Below are 19,078 nucleotides of genomic sequence, written 5' to 3' on the forward strand. Positions count from 1 at the left end.
CTTCCTGGTGTTGACACTGACTGCAGTTGTGGACAAGGTGTTTGACCAGCTGGTCTAGGTGTGGGTGGTACATGTTGTGCTGGGCAAGCACTTTAGCTTGTGAGACGCCCCTGTGACCTTGGCTCAAGTGCCATTAGGGTGCAGAGTCTCTTGCGGGACTATCTGGGGAGCCCCTTGATCTGTGGTTAGCAAGATAACTCCATCTACCACAATAGCCAGTGACAGGTAGAAGCAATGATGCACCAGGTTGGAGTCCCACCCAGAAATGCAGGTTGGCCAGCCCTGTTGTACATATTGGTGTATCAGTTATAGAATGATGTCCTTTGACATTCCCACAGTCATGTGGGCTCCCATGGTGAGAAAAGCATCCACTGCCTGTTGAACCTCTTCATTCAACTGGAAGCACATGGTCTTGTCTTGGTCAAACTCCGTGTCAGGGCCCATCAGGAGACAGTACAGGGCATCCACATTGGAGAGTTGAGTGCTATAGCAGAAGTGAATTTACAATTATACGTGCTGAGAAAGAGTTTCCAGTGCTGGAGTCAATGAGCAGTCTTCTCATGCAGCTTTACCACAGGATTAAAGAGGGAGATCAGTGGCTTGTGATCCATAATGAGATGAAATCTTGTTCTGTATAGGGATACATGGAAATTCTTCGGCACAAAGATGACCTTGAGGGCTCTTTTTTGATTTGTGAATACCTCTTTTGCATGGCATTGAGCACCTTCTGTGCAAAAATGGTTGGATGTTCAGAGGTCCATATCTCTATGTGGCCAGATGGCCCCCAAGGCCTGTTCAGAGGTGCCTGCTGCCACCACTACTGTTTGTCCAGCTGAAATGTGGCAAGACATGGTGCTGATAGGTGTACCTACTTCAGGATCCTGAACACCTGTCCACATGCCGCTGACCATACAAAAGGCGCGTCCTCTTTCCACAAGATGTTGAGTGGATGCACAATCGATACCATGCCTGGGATAAATTTTCCATAATATATTAGCTTCTGCAAAAAGGAATGGAGCTCCCTTAAATATGTGAGGCAATGAAGTGCAATGTTGGCTTCAACCAGGTTATGTCTGGGCTGAACACCCTAGTGAGAAATGATGTATCCCATGTATTCCAGAGATTTTTTTGGGACTGTATTTGAGGCTTGCAGACTGGAAGGTGTGGAACAGCTGCCACAAATTTTGTAAGTATTGTTCCATTGTGGACCCCATCACTTCAGTGTCATCTAGATAATTTATGGGGTCCAAAACAGCTTGCAGCAGTTGCTCAAGGAACCTCTGAAAGATTGATGGTACACTGGCCACTCCAGAAACTATCAGCCATATGGCGATATATTGACTGCTAGGACTTTGTGATTTCTCCAGGGGTAGTTGTAAGTAGGCTTTGAGGGGATTGACCTTTAAAAAATACTGGCCTCCTGTGTGTGCAGAAGAAAGCTTGTCTGGTTTTGGGATGAAATATTTATTGTGACATTACCTAATGGGCTTCTGCTAAGTAGTTGCTCTCTAACAAGCATTCCATATGAGCACATCAACTGCTACGTTATCTGACGTTGCCTGTAGATTAGGTAATTGATCTATGCATAGCTTCATTTAAAAATAATAGCTCAATAATGTCATAGGGTCAAGCTGCATGCATCTGCTTTCATGCCCAGCAGCTAACTCGCTGCAACTAATAGATTGTAGCTGTGATAATGCAGTCAAATAGTCTGTGCATTGGCCAGAATTGCAAATTAATAAAATAATGAGACATATTAAGTAAAGATGCATGAATAATTTATAAAAAGACACTTGTAATTTATGTAGATGGCAGAAAATGATCATGAATAATAGTTATGCAAGAAATTAAATATCAAATAAGCAGAAAGTGGGCCTACAACAACTAAGTAATAACTAAACTAAATAATAATACTAAATGCAGTAAAGTTGTGACAAGAGTGTTATAAGAATGGTAGCAGCATCCCCAAACTAAATAGTCACCCAAGACTCATGAAAAAAGTTCATTTCATTTATTTTCACTCTTTGCATCATTTACATGATATAGGAATTGTCTTAATACTGTCCAGAACATGCACAGCGGAATATTACAAATTTCTATCAAACACACAAAATTAACATTATGTTGAAAATTAAAGCATTGAATTAATGTGTTGTTCTTTTACATGCTCTTTTAACATGTACCGTATATGATGGATTTATATATATTTAGAACATATTGGAAAACACACATTACACATAATTTTAGAGTTAAAAAGAGTATAAATGAGACATAGATCTGACAATGAGAACAACATGATATTGACAGTACAACTATCAGTTAGTGATTTAAGGATTCAAAATATTCCTCTATGCTTTAAAAATATTTATTTATCATAAATTTTTTAAATTCTGACTTAGATTTTCCTTTATCTTCTGTTCGCCTGGAACAGAGTGGCAGAGCATTATAAAGCTTTATTCCATAGTGGCTCACATGTTTTTGAGTTTTTGTTTTTCTTGTTCTTTCTACATGCCGATTCTTACAGATACGTGTATTGTAGTCATGAAGATCTGAATTTACACATAAACTACTCAAGTGTGTTCTTGCATGCACTATGCTTTTCAATATGTAGAAAGATGGTACTGTAAATATGTTTAGCTGCATGAATAAGTCCCATAGTGCCCAGAGCCATTTGACCCATTTTGAGCTGCATGAACAAGGGCTTGCAGTGTGTTTGTGGGGAGCTGTGTGTAATAATTCTAATGGCCCTTTTCTGTAATTTAAAAAACCTCTCAAGCGACATTTAGTTGCACCCCAGAATGTTATTCCATAGGAAATACTAGAATCAAAATAAGCCCTATACACTAATCTTGTACACTCTGCACTGCAAACTCTAGAAATTATTCTCAGTGCAAAACATGTTGAATTGAGTTTTTTGGATGTGTGTGTGACATGGTCTTTACAGCTCAAGTGCTGATCAATGAACATGCCCCAAAATTTTGTAGACCAGACTTTCTCTATTTCATGGTCACTCAATGATAAATGGTGATCATACTTCTCATTTACTTTACCGTACTGTAAGTAATTTGTTTTATTTAAATTGAGTGTTAACTTATTGGCGTAAAACCACTGTTGCACATTCTTCAGAACCTTTTCAGCTGTTGTGAATAAGGATTTGCTGTCATCACTTATAATTATGCTTGTGCCATCTGCAAATAACATAATTTTTGATGATCTGTTGGCCTTTCAATGTCATTTGTATAGATTAGGAATAATAGGGGGCCAAGAACTCTACCCTGAGGGACACCTACTGCCACTTTCTTAGCATCAGAAACCCACTTTATTTTTTGCTTATTCTGAGATGAGGTGAGTTCCACAACCAGAATTCTCTCTTGAAGATTAATTTTGTGATCACAACACATGAAATATTCACCAGCTAAATATAGTTCAGAGAGCAGCATGAAAATTCAGATTAGCACACATGAGATAATTAGTAGAAATTCTCAGTTCCCTAATGCAATCAAAAATTCTCAACTAGAGCACATTCAGACCTCATGTGAGTTGGAAGCCCTACAAAAGTTAGAGTACTGTAGTTGCCATTCACTACCCAAAATCAATCACCCACATGATCAAATAACCCATATTACTGCAGACAGGTTTGTCCTCTTCCAGAAATCACATAAATGGGCCCTCTTCAAGATCTAATGCAAGAAAGTCACATTCTTTTATATCTCATGTATAAGTGTCCAAAATTGCTGCCCTTAAAGCACCCCTCAAAAAACGACTGTCTGCATTTGACTCCAGCAGTGTTCTGCCTTTGTCTGCTACTCCATTGGCTGAAAGTCATCCCCTGCCCCACCCCCCTCCCCCCAAACTACATTGTTCTTATGTTCTGCAGACATGATTTTGACTTGACCACTTTCCACATTAAACTAATGTATTTCAACAATATTTAAATAAACAAATGTTATAAACAATTGGTCACACTCAAATCATTTACAATAAACATAAATAATAGTTTTTTCTTACATAAATAACTGATATTATTGCACAAGTGTGCTCGGATTAAATAACAACAGATTTTTGTTAAATCATGTTTAAACAGTTATTTATGTTTGCCTGATAGCAGTGTCTTTTGGCATTCTTTTCAGTAGTGGTGTCAGCTAACACATTCAGTGGACTGCTTTTCAATCATATTGATTTTTTCATATTGGCTGTAACTATATTTGCATAAAGTTGTGGCGAAAATGGTAAACTTTTTCTTAAAGAAACATATCATTATGACAAGATATCAGGTACTCATGCTGCATTCATTTGCTGGGTTGTTGTGCAAAATATGATGTTCTGACATATATTTACATAACGAAAAAGATTCAAATATGCAATAAATCCACACACAAATTAGATACAGATGAATAACTTTCAGGCATGATATCTACAGTGCAATGGTGTCATCCAAGGTATCATTAATTGAAACTGCATAAAGTATTTAAAAGTTATATATAAAAACAAAGATGAAGTGACTTACCGAACAAAAGCGCTGGCAGGTCGATAGACACACAAACAAACACAAACATACACACAAAATTCAAGCTTTCGCAACAAACTGTTGCCTCATCAGGAAAGAGGGAAGGAGAGGGGAAGACGAAAGGAAGTAGGTTTTAAGGGAGAGGGTAAGGAGTCATTCCAATCCCGGGAGAGGAAAGACTTACCTTAGGGGGAAAAAAGGACAGGTATACACTCGCACACACGCACATATCCATCCACACATACAGACACAAGCAGACATTTATGTATTTAAAAGTTATTAATTTTCAGCTTCATGGTGAAATGTTTTGTCAGTGTAAAATATTAACTTCTGTGTTTTTAAGATACTGAAAATATTATTGTCTCATGGACTGTGCCCATTTTTCTGAGCTCATCACAGATGTTTTCAGATTTTCTCTGTTACTTAACTGAGATTTATCATACAATTTCCATGAGTTGTAGGTACCCATATTTCAGACTGCTTCAATTCCACCATTTCTGGTGAATCTTGTGCATGCCAGCTAAATGAGTGACCACAGTCCACATGCTCTGGGTTTTATCCACTTCTGGCTAAGAACTCTTTGCCTCTGTCCTTGCCCAACTGGGCCAGGAATGGTCTCTGTGTCTGGCCCAGCTGTGGTGCTTTGGCAGAGGTGACCATGTTGCGCACTGGGCCCCTAGGTCTGCGTCGCATTCAGCTGTACAAGTAAATTCATCTCCTACCAATTCTAGCTAGCTGAATGACTTGTCTACATGTATGTAACATTACAATATCTATATCTGACCAGGAATTGACCACAAACTGAACATCTCTGCAGAGGTGCAGTTTCCCCTGACCGCTTTTTCCCAATAACTAAAGGTATTATCCAAAGATTTGCAGACATGGGTTTAATGAAATCCATGGCCATCAGTTGATCTTGCTCATTCTCGACAGCATCCAGCAATGTGAGGGGCATGTGTCAGGCATGGAAGAATTGAGGATGTGTCAATTTCATTAATATAAGAGGGCCACAAAGTTTTTCGCAAATGTCAGGGTATTTCTTACTGAGGTTTGCCAGTTTCCAGAACTGTAGTTCTTCTGAGACCAGGTGGACTTAGTCGTTGATGACAAAGCTGAAAACTATCAAGGTTGATTAAGGTGTTCTTATCCGTACTGTGAACCACAAGGAATGTGAGATGTCATGTGAAATATTTGTATGATGTCATGATTGTGAGTTGATCTTTGAGTGGAATATGTTGTTTGTTCTATGCCACCAAGCAACGAGCTGCAGTTTGAAGGGGTGGTGTTCCCATCTGGAGATACTTTTGAGAGGTTAAAAGGGATGCAGAGATACCGGTATCAACCTGTAGCTGAACTTGTTTATCACACAAAGTGAGCACGGTGAACAATTTCTTAGGTGACACCACTGTGGTGTGGTAACTCTGACAAAATCACATTACTGTCCATTGTTTCCTGTTGGGAAGAGTGTTTTCTGTCCAGATTATGACAGGAGATGTGACACATCCTTTCTTTCAGCACACCTTGCATGGTGCCTAGCTGTCAGAGCAGTCTTCTCTGACATGTTGAAAAACTGTCCAACCATAATGAGAACAAGCATCCACCAGCGGGGAGGGGGTCTGAGACTTATTTCCTGGCCTATGAGATGAAGCTGGAGTGTTGTGGAATTTGAACTCTACTGTTGCTACATTTGCTGTGCCTCAAAACTTGGATCCCTCTCCCAGGTCAGACATGACAGTGGCCACCTTGTTCCAGAATTCTAATTGATGGCCCTTGGCCTGAGAAACTTTAAAGTATTGGACCCTTTTTGAAGTGTCCTCCGAAGTAGGATCCCCAAACTGTAGAGCTTTCTGACACCACCTTATCCAAAGCTGCCCGAATGATTGCATCCATCTTCATCACATCTGCACATGATTCCTTATATACTGCCATTAATAAATAGCATTTCCTACTGAGCCCCTGCAGTTCAGCCGACCATGTGTGGTATGACTGATTAGGCTGTTTATGACACTAATAAAATTCCACATGGGATGCTGTGACTTGGCAATCTTGGTGAAAGTAGGTCGTGAATAGGGCACAAATTTCATTACAGGTCAGATGTGTTGGTCCTGTGAGAATTAGCACAAAAGCTGGTGGATACTGGGTGAGATTTGTGACACAAAAGCCACATCTGTCATCTGGAGTGTGGCAAAGTGCTGATTGAGGCACTTCTTGTAAGCTTCCCAGCCTTCTGCCATCTCATCGTAAGACAGCAATGCTGGTGGATTTGTGGCTGACTGCTGGGACAGAAATGAGGACAGGAAGGATTTCCAATGTTTCAGCCCCTCTAACTGCTGTTGCAGGAACTGCTATAGTATAACTTCTGCCAACAGACCTAGTAAGATAGCCTGCTATGCAGACACAAAAAATTCCCATGATCATTGCACAACATAAAAAATCCCAATATGACAAGTATGTTTAATGATATGACAGGATAATAGTACACAATGGATACAATGTGAGGCATAGCCACATGGCAAGAGAGGTACTGTACAGTTCTAGTTAGCATAGTAAATAGGATGATAAGCATGAGCAGATTGAAGATGATCACCGGGCAGAGGTTGCATACATAGATGCCATGTCACTGGTGGTGCTGGGATGTGCCTGTGCAGCAGTTGTTCACAGTCACTTGGCTACAGTGTCTCCACATGGTGGTCACACCTCACAATAGTGGATGCATAGTGACTGTTGCATCATATAAGGCAGTTGTGCAATGACAGCCAACATTGGAGATGTTGGCCAGTGCTCAGTATCTAGATGGTGGCCCAGTAGCCTACCACATAAGTTGATTTATTTTAGAACATGGCAGCAACCTTAGATTCTGGATGTTTTTAAATTTCATAATACAAGCTTGCCATTTGAAACTGTGAGACTGTATAGTGGTCAGTCAAATAAACTGGCAGATAATTTTCAGATCAAAAAAATCTCTGTTCGCTGGTTGAATACTTCATGCCCAAAGACCACTGAATAATTTCAGATGGTTAAAGGGAGAGTGGTGAGGACTGATGTTCAGTCAATCACTTCAGCAACATCATGGATTGTAATTGATCACCCTGTGCTTCCTGTATGATCACAACATGCTGTATTATAGTATTCTTTGAAAGCAGCAAAAACTTCCAAATTACAGTTGGTGTGAGATAGCAGAGTAATAATCAGTCTTTTGCATATTATACAGTAGGCATGATTGCATGTCTTTCATGATTTTTTCAGTTTCATGAATTTAGAATGTCCTTTTGTGGACCTATCTTGTTTGAACTCCTTGCCAAGAAAGCAAATGAAACTCTCAAGGAAGTTTATGATTGGTCAGTAAGTAATAAAGTGACATTGCACATAAAGAAAATTAATGCCATGAATTTCAGTTTGAAGAGGAAAAATGACAATGTCAAATTAAATATAGATGACACCTCTATAGACTGTGTAACAAATGCAAACTTTCTAGGAATGAATATTGCTTCTCTGCTGAAGTGGTGTGCACACACAAAGGTACTTGCAAACAGAATGTCATCAGCATGTTATGCCCTTAGAATCCTATCATCAGTGTGTAACATGCAGTGTCTTTTAGTTACATATTATTCAAATGTACACTCAATTCTTAGCTATGGAATTCTTTTTTGGGGAACAAATGCCCAAAATATGAACACAATTTTCAAATTCCAGAAAAAAGCCATAAGAACAATAACCAAAAATACTAGTAGAGCTCATTGTAAAGATCTGTTCAGAACACTGGGGATTTTTGTGAATACATTTACCAGTCAGTTGTACACATCAAAAATAACATTGGTAATTACTGCACAAACAACTCTGTAAATGACCATGCAACAAGAGATAGACTCAACTTATATTTGCCAAGAAAAAATAAACATTAAACTCAAAACAGCATTTTCTATCAAGGAATAAAACTGTACAATAAATTACCACAAGATATTAAAGAAATTGCAAAAATATACTTATTCAAAAACGCAGCTAAAAAGTACTTGTTGTGCAATACATCTTATACATTGAAGGATTACTTAGATAAAGCAGAGTAGGGGTTTGATAAAAAAAATGTTGTACAAATTAATAATAATAATAATAATAATAATGATTATAAAACATCCAACATTCCTCATAACACCTTCAGTTGGTTTTTTCCTTCTTTCTTCTTTTCTAGAAATAATTACCCCCAAGCTATGCATAGTACAATACTAACACCACCACCACCTCTTTCTGAGCTCAACATCTCACTCATTATGGAGGGATGCTGACTCAGTTTTTCAGGATAGCAAATGGGAAGCTGCAGTACAGAAAATGGCCCAGAGATCACCAGTGTGTGTGTGTGTGTGTGTGTGTGTGTGTGTGTGTGTAGTGAGAGAAGTGTTATGAAGCAATGTGTGTATAGTGTGTGCAGTGATTGATAGTGAGATATGAGTGAACAATGTGGTATTACATTATTTAATAATTTATTTGTAAAAAAAGTATTGTACACCAGGAGAAAATTAATGATTGTCTCTTACTAGAAGTCTGTAAATATATGTGAATACAAATTAGCTTATTTTAAATTGATCTAAATTTGTAAATATTATTATCCTTGTAAAAAGAGGCGTATGGATGAATGAAGCTACTACTACTACTACTACTACTACTACTACTACATATAATTACAAACCAGCAATAGATAGTTTCTTAAGCCTTATCAAGGAACAAGAGAGAAGGATGTTTATAGTGCCATTAATGTAGATTATAAATATAATGTTTTCCTTAACACATTTATCATGCTCTTTAGGAGTTGCTTCCCATTAGAACATTCTAAATAGGGTGCTAGCAGTAATAGACAGCTCAGGTGGCTGACTAGTGGGATAAGGATATCATGTAGAACAAAGCAGGAATTATATCAAAATGTTAGAAGTAGTCACAATCAAGCTGCAGTAGCCCATTATGAACGGTACTGTATGGTGCTTAAAAATTTTATTAGGAAGGCAAAGAGTATGTGGTATGCAAATAGAATAGCTAATTCAGAGGATAAAATTAAAACCATATGGTTAGTTGTGAAGGAAGTGTGTGGTCAGCAGCACAAGGTTGACGATATAAAGTCAGTTTGCAGAAAAAAATATTTCTGTTACTGATAAATCAGATATATGTACAGTATTTAACAATCATTTTGTGATACAGACAAGGGGGAGATTGAGTCAATAAGTAAACCACTGAAGACAAATGACTCTTGTGGATATGATGTAAGCAAAATAATAAAGTACTGTGCTGCACATGTTAGCCCTGTATTTAGCCATATTTGTAATTTTTCCTTTGGGAATGGTCAGTTTTCTGAACGATTAAAGGGCTCAGTAGTACACAATTTTAGACCTATTTCTATGCCATCAGCATTTGCTAAAAGGCTGTGTATCTATGAACCATGGACCTTGCCGTTGGTGGGGAGGCTTGCGTGCCTCAGCGATACAGATGACCGTACCGTAGGTGCAACCACAACGGAGGGGTATCTGTTGAGAGGCCAGACAAACATGTGGTTCCTGAAGAGGGGCAGCAGCCTTTTCAGTAGTTGCAGGGGCAAAAGTCTGTATGATTGACTGATCTGGCCTTGTAGCACTAACCAAAACAGCCTCACTGTGCTGGTACTGAGAATGGCTGAAAGCAAGGGGAAACTACAGCCGTAATTTTTCCCGAGGGCATGCAGCTTTACTATATGGTTAAGCTTTCAAAATGTGGTGCTACAGAAGAATGCTGAAGATTAGATGGGTAGATCACATAACTAATGAGGAGGTATTGAATAGGATTGGGGACAAGAGGAGTTTGTGGCAAAACTTGACTAGAAGAAGGGATCGGTTGGTAGGACATGTTCTGAGGCATCAAGGGATCACCAATTTAGTATTGGTGGGCAGTGTGGAGGGTAAAAATCGTAGAGGGAGACCAAGAGATGAATACACTAAGCGGATTCAGTAGGATGTAGGTTGCAGTAAGTACTGGGAGATGAAGAAGCTTGCACAGGATAGAGTAGCATGGAGAGCTGCATCAAACCAGTCTCAGGACTGAAGACCACAACAACAACAATGTGGGCATTAACAGTTTTGTATTTTACATGAGGAATAATGATAATGATGCGTAACTCTTGAGAAATTATGTAATCTAACTGAAATACTAATTTGTCTAATGACTTTTGAAGGCTGCTAAGTACATTTTCATGACACTAAAATGGTTACATCTCATTTAGTGTTATTGTTTTTCTTACAAGAATAATAGAATTGCTAAGTTCACTGAATCAGTTTACATTTTTTTAGGCAAGTTTATTGGTTACAGTTCAGGAGAGACCAGTTTAGTAAATGAAACAGCTTCCATTCTCTTTCAGTTTATATACATAGTTGATTATAAATTTCCTCTGTTGTGTTATATTTCCCATAGAATATATGCATAAGGAGTAACAGATGTGTATCTAATGAGAAAATATGATTTCTGGAGAGTTAAATAAAAGAGTTGCTATTGTACTAAAATAGGAAATTTGTTTTTCTTTTCATGCCATTCAAAAACACCAACTTAGCCATAGGCAAGGGTGTGAAAGCAGATCAGGACTAACAAAATAGATCTGAAGAAGGCAGTGAGAGCAGTTTGTGCTGAGGCAAAATTCATGTATTGTAACTGTTAGTAGTATACAAGAAATAAGTCATAAAATGAGAAAAATGCACTTTTAGCTGCAAAATTAATAATAGCAGTGCACTCCTAATGTTGGAGGAAAACTTGAACTTACAATGTCAAATGATGTAAAGTTTATTAATAAATTTGCAGTTATAAAGTTTTTCCTCAGAACTTAATTGCCCAAAAGTGTCTGTGAAATGTGTGTAACATCAGAAAATTGCTGTGACTATAATGACAGGGGGGATACTGGAATGTAAAATTAGTTGTACTCTCTATGTTCTGAAGTTTTGTATAATATTTATGAAAATCAGTATTGGTCATTATGTAGAATCAATGAAGTATAATGCATTTGAAAACTACTTAAGAGTATTAAACAATGGAAAATCCAGGATGGAATAAGACATTATTATGAAAAGGATAGCTTGCTACTTACCATACAGAAGAGATGTCGATTTACAGACAGATACAACAAAAAGATGGCTGAACATCCAAGTTTTTGGCCATAAGGCTTTATTGTGAAGTAGAGAACACACACACATTCATGCAAACCCAACTAACACTCACAACGACTGTCTCTGGCCACTGAGGACAGAATGCAAGCAATTGCACATGATGGGAAAAGCAATCTGGTTGGTGGGGTAAGGATGAGGTTGGGTAGGGAGGAGGGAGGCATAGCAGAATAAGGGTGGGGATGGTAAAGTTCTTCTTGTGAGAGGATGTAGGGATGTGCTGGGGATAGCATAAGGCAGCTAGGTGCAGTCAGGAGGGGATGGAACAGAAAAGGAGAGAAGTAGAGGAGGGGAGAAAGAGGTGAATAAGAATTACAGAGAGAGAGAGAGAGAGAGAGGGGGGGGGGGAGGGAGGGAGGGAGGGAGGGAGAGAGAGAGAGAGAGGGAGAGAGACTGACATTGGTGGGAATGATCCACATGGTGCAAACTGTGAAGAAGTCGCTGAAGTGAAGAACTTTTATGTTGCGCAGCATGCTGAGCAACTGGATCATCCAGTTGTCTCTTGGCGACAGTTTTTTGGTGGCCATTTATGCAGGCAGACAGCTTGTTGGTTGTTGTACCCATGAAGAACACAGCACATTGCGTGCAGCTTAGCTTGCAGAACTTATGACTGTTTTCACTAGTAGCCCTGCCTTTTATGGGATAAATGTTACTTGTGACCAGACTGGAGTAGGTAGGGCTGGAAAGATGTACAGGACATTCCTATACTTCCATGCTAATAACAGTCTGCATCTGACTAGTATACTGCTAACATCTCTGTGTCAGCTCACATTAGACTGGTACAAGAGTAACATCTGTTTCCTGGGTCATGTGAAAGTGTGTATATTTTTAGCCTAATACTCACAATTCTGTGTTGGTTGAGGTGAAATCTGCATCTTACAATAATATGTGTAGCAAGATTGTGTGTGAAGAATATTAAACAATCTTGTATCTTTGTGTCTAGTTTAGATTAGATTAGATTAGAATAGATTAGTACTTGTAACATTGATCATGAATACGACACTTCATAATGACGTGGAACGTGTCAGGTTAATAAAAGGTGTCTATACAAGATATTACATTACACAAAATATTACATGACACTTAATAGTTTTAATTTTTTTTGTGGAGGTTGGGGAAATTGCCCACTTATTATATCCAAAAATTCATCTAATGAGTAGAAATCTCCAACAATTTCAAATTGGTAAATATTCTCCTCAGAATTGCTTATGATCTGCAGACTGTATTTACTGGACAGCATTACATATGCTGGTAATAATACATTAAATCTTTTCATGTGTACTGATACCATATAATTCTGTCATCATTTATTTTGCCACTTGAATGTTAACCATATCTGTGACACTGCCTAGTACTTGAGTGATTGTTCTTTTTTATGAAGTTGCGAAGGTCATCGACTTCTATTTCCTGTATATATTGTGAACTGTCAAACTGGAAATGGCCACCAACTATCATACAGTGCAAATATATTGAGATTAACCACCTTTAAATCTCATGTTGTATCCAGTTTATGTCATTTGAATCTCTCCTACCTGCCTTTGGTTCTGAGTATATTATTCCAGTTCAGCAAAATATGAGAGTTTATGCTCCTTCAAAACTGAGTGCACCAAAACAACATGTTAGTGAAACACTGCACACTCAGCCTAAAAACTTAAGGAATAGTCAATTTCTTTTCAAAACTAAACTACATCAGTTTCTCTTGAGTTACTTGTCCTGCTATGTTGAGGAATTCGTGTTGAGAACTTATCAACGAACAGTTATAGCTAAACAGTCTTATAGCTCACAAATGTTAATACATGCATGTAATGTAAATCAGTCTAATTTCAGTCAGTTATTGTGAAATGTGGATATGTATTTTTATTGTATTATTGTGTCACTGAACTGATCACTCAGTAGTATGACAATAACTGTGTCTGTTAAACTATTCTGAATATGTCACTACTGAAGAGAGAAGATAGTAATTATTTACTGTTTTAATTGTAATACTATAGCATTTGTTAAGTACTGTTCTAACTGAAAATACATGTAATCGTAGTCTTCCAAAATTCCAAATCCATGATGAACTCACACTGTATGAATTCACAGCACATTCAAAAAATAAATAAATAAAAAGGAAAAATGTGCAGATGTTTACCAAGGGGACATGGTAGGTAGATAATTATTTTCTGACAGTGTTCTTACAGCATTATGAATCCAGTTTTCCCTTACAAGGGGCCAGGGACAATACCAGTGTAATATGTGAAAGGCAAAATTCTTTAGTGTGACTGTACACTATGCACAGAAATTTTAAGAGTCCTAGAATAAGGCAAGGACAGTTTGGAATGCAATTAGGCATGAAATTTGCAAACCCAGCATAGAAAATGACGTTCAGTTCCCTGGTGAGAGCAGTGGTGAGACAGATTGTTGGAATATAAGTCATTGTGTCCTGAATTAGTAAGCACCAGAAAACATGGGGACAAAAGAAAACTGTTATTCAAAAGAAGATACATCAGGCTTACTTAGACAGGCAATGCATTCTTCACCACCAGAGTCAATTTGAAAAATTCATCCATTAGAAAAAATACAAAAATCTTTCAGCAGGAACTCTTCTGGTTATTATGGTACCTCAATTAATGTACTAAATTCTTGGGCTGAGTAGTGGTATCACCATAGACTTCCCTTTGTTGCCAGTTGATGAGCCAGTATGCATTTCCTAACAAACTGGAGTATGCATTATTAAACCAAGACACAAGATGAATAAGAAAGATGCAAAGGAAATAGAGACACATCTGATAGAGCTAAGTGATCTAAAGAAATAAGAAATAAGAATCAAGTATATGAAAACGGCAAACCAGGTAGTAATACTTGAAACAGAAACGGAAGAAGATATCAGGAAGCTGAAACAAAATTCAGAGCTAAATAGAGGAATGATATGCGAGCCACCTAGGAAGCGTAGACTGAAAGTGACAGTTTATGATGTCCCAGTTAATATACCAGGAATTGAATTAATTGAATCACTATATGAACAGAACTTGGATGGAATGACAGTCAGAAAGCAATTCTTAGAGGAAAGGAAAGTCAGATTAATAATAGACCAACAGGAGAAGCTGACAATTATGTGCTGGAGGTTAATTCAGAAGTCAGAGCACAATTGGTTACACAGAAGAGACTGTGCATTGGATTTTGATCACCCGCTGTGAAGGACTTTGTTGCAGTCACCAAATGCTATTACTGCAATGACTATACACTTTGCAAACTACTGTAAGGAAAACAAACTGATATGTTCCCTCTATGGAGAGTGTGATCATTGAAGAAAGAACAATAAAAATACCAAGTGAGCTGCAGTGTGAATTCCATATGCAAAGAGGAAGAAATCATGCAGCTGATGAGGTAAAGGCTGTGTGATGTACCAAACGTTCTTGAAATTCAAAGAACTGAATATGGATTCTCAACCATTGTGCAATCGAATGGCAAGCATCACAGGATACCACAGAGTAAATACAAATGCAGCAAATATCAGGTAAAAAATTGAAGGACATTAAGAACAGTCCAGATAGAAAACTATTAAACTTGAGCCCTCTGATCAACTGGATTATCAAATTACCTGTCATCTTTCTAAGAAATGGAAACCTTCATCAAAAAGAAAGAGAAATCCAGAAAGAGGCAAAACACTCTGATCCATGTGAACGGTAGAATGAGAAAAGACATAGTGACAGTACCGAAAACTTGACTGACTTTATAGGGTGATTCAAAGAAACATTGGGTGCACAACACGGATTAGTAATCACGTAGGAACTGAGGTCACAAAGGCCATCTGGGGCTGCTAAATGGCATTGCAGTTATTCAGTCATATGCTACAAATGAAGACTCAGTACAGGAGATGTTCAAAGTTTTATAACTGCTGTAACGTAATATTTGTGGCAGTTCCCAAAAGATGTTGCTTGATGATATTTAGTCTAATTTTAAATCACCAAGAACATGCCACTTTGCCTGCTTAAGACTTCTTTATTGACTTCTTCCTTAGCAGCTATCCCAGAATCATAACATGTTTGCTACCAAAGAATAAACAAAAATTAAATAAAATTTTAAAGATATTACATCATGTTATCAGTAATGAACTATAACTATCAACGGTCTTGGCAACTTCATAAAATATAAAAATTCCATTTAGATTCATCACTGTAGCCTTTACACTACTCCCCCACCAGTAACATGGTTACGAATTAATACATGGTGCTCAAGCAATTTTCTTTAAAAAAGATCAGCACAACATTAACATAAAACAATTAAAGAAACATATTGGAATGACAAAAGATATGATACAAAATAATTACAAAAACTTTTTACAATGTCTGGTATGATATTTGATTAATTCTCCACACAGACAACTGCTCTAAGAATCTAGGTGGGAACCTTATAATCCGCCCTGACTTTGACACACTGATGTTTTGAGATGATTCCTCTGTGGGATGTTGTGGTTCAGTGTCCTTGGGAAAGTTTGGAAGTTCCTTCTCTGATTCCCATTTTTCTTCCAGGAGATAAGCTGGTTTAAGTCTGTCCACTGACACATTTATGTGTTTGCAGTTCCTTTGAATAGTGAAATATTTTTCATGTCTTGAAATGACAGGAAAGGGACTATCATATGTAGGTTCTAATGGTTTTCTAACCCTGTCACATCTCAGGAAGACATGGGAACAGGTTTGCAGATCTTTTGGAACAAATACTGTTCTTGATTTGCTTTGTGTAGGCCTACTAGGTTTCAGATGAAGCATTTGATTTTGCAAATTAGATGCAAATGAATCAAGGTTAGTCTTTGTTGTGGGCTCTTCAAAAAATTCACCAGGAAGTCTTATGGTTTTTCCATATACCATATGTGCAATGGATTGGTTCGATGTTTCTGTCACTGCAGTGCACAACCCCAATAGAACAGTAGGCAGAATTTCTGTCCGATTAGAACTGTTATGGGCCTTGATTGCAGACTTCAGAGTTCTATGTAGCCGCTCAATTTTACCATTGCATTGAGGTTGATATGGCGTTGTGTGCTGAATTTTCATTCCACATACTATGCCCAAATTATTAAACAACTGCGATCTAAACTGTGTTCCTTGGTCAGTGATTACCTGTGATGGTACACCAAATGTCGCAATCCAGTGCTGGTGGAAGGCTGTTGCCACTTTTTCAGCTGAAATATCTTCAAGTGGTATGACTTCCATGCAAGATGTGAAATGGTCAATACAAGTTAAACAATTAGTCATGCCGTTAGAAGGAGGAAATGGTCCGATGAGGTCAATGTGTACAACACTGAAACATTCATCAGGTTCTTCAAACTTCTGTAGCAGTGATTTTGTGTGGTGAGTGACCTTGGTTTTCTGACGACTGACACAGGATTTAGTCCACTGTCGCACATCACTTTTGATGTTTGACCAAATGGCTCTGCTACTCAACAGTTTCACTGTTGTCTTTATGCCAGGATGAGCTAAACCATGAAAATGAAGAAATATTTGATAATGAAAAGGTTGAGGAATATAAGGTCTGATATTTGCAGTGGATGTGTCACACCACAATGTTTTCCCTGATAGAAGTTGATATGACTTGAAGTTTAAGGAGTTGTTCCCCGTTCAGAGTTGCTGTAGTTCTTGATCTTGTTGCTGGTTTTTGGCAATTTCATCATAGTCCAGTATTACTACTTCATCAACTCTGGATAGGGCATCTGCAACAATATTGTCACGGCCACTGACATGACAAATATCGGTCGAAAATTGTGAAATGTGCTGCTACTGTCTCATCTGTCGAGGAGATGCCTTATCATTTTTTTGCTAGAAAGCAAATGTGAGTGGCTTATGGTGCTCAGAACGTTTTCCTCTGAGATTGACATAACTTTACCCTCAGCATTGAGCTTGGTTACATCATCTATTAAACTTTTATTTATGGACATCTACTAATAATTGAAATTTATTTAAAAAATCGGCACCCAATATAGCTTTATTGGTCTTTGCTACTGTAAGTGGCCATTAGCTCTCCAACACATGTAACTAAAACTAGTGTCACTCTCCTTGATCAGGTATGTGTAAACATGGACAAGTGTACATCAGAAAACTTTGATACCGTCTATAGTGACCACCTTTCGCAATTACTGACCATGCCTGTAAATCGCATTTTGACCAGTATAGAAAATATTATCCATAAAAGGATTTATAGTAGGAAAAATATTGAATACTTCCAGTACCTAATCAGCGAACAATCTTAGAGAGAAGTATATGATACCTCTATTACTAACGAAAAGATGGAACACTTTTTTGAACATTTCCAAGAATAATTTTGACACAGCTTTTCCACAAAGGAAAGTTATTTCCAAAAGCACAGATAGATTCAAAAACTGGATTACACCAGGCATCAGAGTACCTTGTAAATGGAAGTGGGAACTTTGCAGTCAAAAACTCACAGCAGTCCAGAGTTTATTAATTATTTAAAAAAATACAAGCTAGTTTTGAAACGTGTCATAAAGGAGGCAAAAATTAAGGAAAATGACAAATATATTATGAAGTCATCCAATAAAATTAAGTCCATGTGGAAAGCTGTGCAGGATCTTATGGGGAAGAAGACAACTCACAAAAATATTGTGATATTACATGATGGCAAGAATGTCACTGACCCTAGGGAAGTTGCAAACAGTTTCAATTCTTACTATGCAACTGTTGCTGGGAAATTAGTGAAGGAAAAATTTGGAAATCCACCTAATACAACATGGAAAGAACTTTCATCTACTGAAATAAATATGAGGGGCGTTCAGAAAGTAAGCTCCGATCGGTCGCGAAATGGAAACGACTATGAAAATCCGATAAAGCTTTGCACAGATGTGTTAGGTAGTGTCTCTAGTATAACCCCAGTTAGCATCACGTCGCTCTTCTCATTTCTGAGCTCGCAGTGAGTGCGTAAAGATGTCTAGAAAATAGTGTCTGCCGCCAAGTACGAGGGCCTGGTGAGAAATTTCGCCTGAAGCTATGCAGCTAACATTACATAACTGTCGTGCTGTTTCTTCTTCAAGACAATTCTCAGCCGCATTCTGCAGGGGCAATGAAGATGCTCCTGCATCGTTTTCAAATGGAAATGTTAGATTACCCACAATACAGTCCGCAATTGTCTCCCCCTGAGTTTCATCTCTGGTCACATGAACCGCTGTCTTTGAAGACAACATTTTGACACAGACAACGAGGTGTAGGCCAGCGTGGAGAATTGGCGGAAAGCAGTGGCGGCTGCCTTCTATGATGAGGCTATTGAAAAGTTGGTACAACGCTATGACAAAAGTCTAAGTCAGAACGGCGACTACGTAGAGAAGTAGCAGAAAGGTGTAGCTAATTGTTACAAGTAAAACATTTCTGATGTTCACTGTGGTTTCAATTTGGCAATCAATCGGAGCTTACTTTCTGAA

The sequence above is a fragment of the Schistocerca americana genome, chromosome 3 (genome assembly GCF_021461395.2).
Source record: "Schistocerca americana isolate TAMUIC-IGC-003095 chromosome 3, iqSchAmer2.1, whole genome shotgun sequence".
Classification (NCBI taxonomy): Eukaryota; Metazoa; Arthropoda; class Insecta; order Orthoptera; family Acrididae; genus Schistocerca; species Schistocerca americana.